This window comes from Macaca fascicularis, chromosome 3, assembly GCF_037993035.2.
Source record: "Macaca fascicularis isolate 582-1 chromosome 3, T2T-MFA8v1.1".
NCBI lineage: Eukaryota > Metazoa > Chordata > Mammalia > Primates > Cercopithecidae > Macaca > Macaca fascicularis.
The window spans coordinates 166,924,912-166,929,005 of NC_088377.1; the positions used below are offsets into that span (position 1 = coordinate 166,924,912).

Sequence of the window (4,094 nt, forward strand, 5' to 3'; positions counted from 1 at the left end):
CTTTCTCACTCCTTCATCCTGGTTGTGTTTCTGTTTTCTTAATATTCCACCATTCCGCTTTACTTACCCTAGGTAATTGCTTAAAGTTCTTTAAATTTATCCACCTCTAACTGGTATTCCACTGGTTGATTTCCAGGTTTTGTTTATGCTTAGGAATAGAGTGTCGAGAGTCATATATTTGAAATTTCATAATTATTATATTTATTCATCATCTATCAATTGTTCTCTTGGTGGTTTTTTAATGATCATTACATATCTTGACTTGAGGCAAGTCAATCAGCGACAGCTACCTGCTCAAGAATAGTCTGGGAAGGACAGGAAAGTGTGGGCCTATGTGTGGAACTTGGCTATTGCACATCAGAGGCAGTGTTCTCTCACATGTTTGCACCCAGTATACCACATTCTCTCCTCAACCCTAGAAGTATATTTCTCTTCATTTTTTTACAGCGAACAGGATTTCCTCTGGTGTCATAAACCTCTGACTTAGTTTATCTCTCTCTCTTCAGCTAATTCTGATCAGTGGTAGAACTCCTCCCTGGCCTTTGGAAGCTTCATTTCAAGCATGAGGATACATCCCAGCAAATGAAGATGATAACGCTCAGTGCTTTTATTTTAGTTCTGTTTACACTGTCAAACAGCAAAATGAATGTGGACAGATATGGGATGTTTCTCACTTTTCTGTGACCACCCCCCACAAAGCCTTGACACTTCATCAGTGCAAGCATTGTTATGCTTTTCCTAGACTGTTGCTTTATCCTAGGGAAAGCTGAAAATTGCTAAGAAATGTAGACAAGAAGATATTAAAACTTGGGGATGTTCTTCAGTTTGATTCACATTGCAGTGTATTTTCCAAATGATTTCTACGTTTTGTGGTTTGGGATATGATCATTTACAGATTTTGATGATCATATTATTTCCTTATTTCTTATATTTGTTTTGAGTTCCTGTTCTGAGCCTTGAAATGAGAAATAATAAAAACATTTCTGTTTCATATTTTTTAGTGGAAACTGTAAACTGAGTTTATCATAGCTAATTTTTATAAGTGATTCTCCATATATTAGAATGGGTATTGGAATACTTAGGTAAAAAATAATTCTTAACATTATTAAATTTTGTATACATGCAGCAGAGATCAAACCTCTGATTTGTCTTTACACTCAAAACACCCAGGCCAATTCAAACTAAAATTTACAGTGAAGCTCTTTATTTACAAAGCTCTTTATGATAAGCTTTGGTGTATTTTCAGTATAAGCAAAGCAATTATATTTATGGGAAGAGTCAATTATACTGTAACATATGTTTAAGTCAATCTTTCCTTTACGCAAATTAACTATGCTAAAAATATACAAAGTGTTCTGAAGGGGAAACATAATATGTAATTTTTGGAACAATAAATTCTAGAATGTGCATTATGATGTTAAATTTGAATAAAAAATGTATCTGAAGTTACATACTCTTTGAAGGTAATATTATTGTTTTACAGAAATTAATTTTTAAAATGTGTGGCCAGGTGCGGTGGATCACTCCTGTTATGCCAGCACTTTGGGAGGCCGAGGCAGGCGGATCAGGAGGTCAGGAGATCGAGACAATCCTGGCTAACACGGTGAAACCCCGTCTCTACTAAAAATACAAAAATATTAGCCGGGCGTGGTGGTGGGAGCCTGTAGTTCCAGCTACTCGGGAGGCTGAGGCAGGAGAATGGCGTGAACCCGGGAGGCGGAGCTTGCACAGTGAGCTGAGATGGCCCCACTGCACCCCAGCCTGGGCGATAGAGCAAGACTCTGTCTCAAAAAAAAAAAAAAAAAAAAAAAAAAGAAAAAGAAAAGTGATTCTGGTCCTAGAGATTTTCATAACTGGCTGTTAGGAGAAATCTATATAACAACCCAAGTCTTCATTTCATTTTCTAGAAAACAAATGTGAACAAGACGTTTAAAAGCTTGATTCACTCTAGAGACTTTGTTGAGAGAACGAGGGAATTTCAGAATTCGTAGGACAATTCTTTTTCTTAATTTTTTTTTAATGGTGCTCTTTCTTTCTTTCTTTCTTTCTTTCTTTCTTTCTTTCTTTCTTTCTTTCTTTCTCTCTCTCTCTCTCTCTCTCTCTCTCTCTCTCTTCTTTCTTTCTTTCTTTCTTTCTTTCTTTCTTTCTTTCTTTCTTTCTTTCTTTCTTTCTTTCTTTCTTTCTTTTTCTTTTCTTTTCTTTTTTTGAGATGGCGTTTTACTCTGTCTCCTAGACTGGAGTGCAGTGGCGCAACCTCGGTTCACTGCAACCTCTGCCTTCCGGGTTCAAGCAATTCTCTGCCTCAGCCTCCTGAGTAGCTGGGATTACAGGCGCCCACCATCATGCCAGGCTAATTTTTTGTAGATGTAGTAGAGACGGGATTTCACAGGCTGATCTTGAACTCCTGACCTCGTGATCCACCTGCCTTGGCCTCCCAAAGTGCTGGGAATACAGGCGTGAGCCACCGCGCCCAGCCGGTTTTTAAAATTTATTATATCGGACCTAAAATCTTGAAGGGCACATATTGAAAAAAATCCAAATCAAATAACTGCACATCGTTACAGATACGACACTGATCAAAACTAACAATTTTATAATTACCTGATTGTGAATTTAACTGAAATTCAGATGAAATTACTTTTATGTATTTCTCTAGAAATACATAAAACTGACCAGAAATGGTCAGGTATTGGAAATTTCCTATTTTCAAGCCAATATTCCTAGAGAAGACATATTTTTTTTCCTCTTTCTCACACACATACACACACAGGCTTACATACATTACACAAAATAAAAAATCCCTACCATCTGATCACCTGAAAATGGATATTGTTATGTTAAAGTGCATTTCTTTCTAGTCAGATATGATATATTCTGTATTTGCTTACTATCTATTATATTGGGATAATATTTTATGTAGTTATATATACTATTTTTTATAATTATGGCATAGACATTTTCCTATGTCATTTAAGATTCTTGAAATATGACAAATCTTTTTTTATTATATTTAGTAAAATAAATCATGGTAACTTTTAGTTGACTTTTTGGCCTTTTTTTTTTTTTTTTTTTTTGCAATTTTGTAACTTTATTTGATGTATTTGACGAACAGTGATTAGTTCTCATTCACACTGTCTGTAGATTTTTGGAAGTGGTAACAGGTACATAGGTAACCAAGGTATAGAATTTATTTGGTGAATCTTCCTCCTCATTACGTTTTCTGGACAACCGCACACGGATACGGTATGGCTCATCCCTTATTCCTTCGGCCAGACTGCTTTGTTGGGCCTGGTATCAATGCGCACATCTGGAGTTCCCATCGCCTTCCTGGCAAATTGCTGAATCTCTTTGAGTACCGGAGGGACGCTCCTCTTGAAGCCCACTCCATGGATGCACTTGTGAATATCGATGGTGTATTTTCGCGTCACCACCTCGTTGATGGAAGAATGGTCCTTTTTCTTCTGGCCACCCTTCTTTGCGGGAGCCATTCTGTTGGGTCCGAGTTGGAAAGCAATATATGTATATTTTTTAAGCCTGGCCTTTTCGGTTTGAGTAAGGTAATTAATCCAACTATATATTTTTCATATTAACTAGCAATTCTTATAAAAACTATGATAAAAGGTATAAAGTTAAAGTCGAAAATGTCTATGGTAATATGTTCTATAATACTACCAATTCCATTCACTCATAGAGTATGCACACAAAGGAAAGAGAGGAGCTTTTATCATATTCTAGCCATTTGTCTGTTAGTGCACTAAGGGCTCATTTTATACTTTCTATTTTAATACCTATAGCATTCTATGAAGGCAGACATTGTCCACAGCTTTCAAATGAGGAAGCTGAGTCTTCAGATGTTTCATACCCTCTAAAATAAAATAGTTTTTATGTAACAGAGCTAAAAATTAAACAGATCCGGAATCTCTGGTTATTTCCTTACCAAATCTACATCAACCTAGTTTTTAAAAATCCTTGTACTAATAATATAGCTCAACTGACTGATGATCATTCTTCAAGGAGAGCAGCTAAACATTAAACAGATCCAGAAACTCCAGTTATTTTCTTACCAAATCTACATCAACCCAGTTTTTATAAAT

General features: G+C 36.1%; 1 pseudogene; it reads right to left on the reverse strand.

Annotated features, from left to right (window-relative positions):
• Positions 1-3,064: 3,064 nt before the first annotated feature.
• On the reverse strand, positions 3,065-3,497 carry LOC102143507 (large ribosomal subunit protein eL31-like; annotated as a pseudogene).
• Positions 3,498-4,094: the final 597 nt, after the last annotated feature.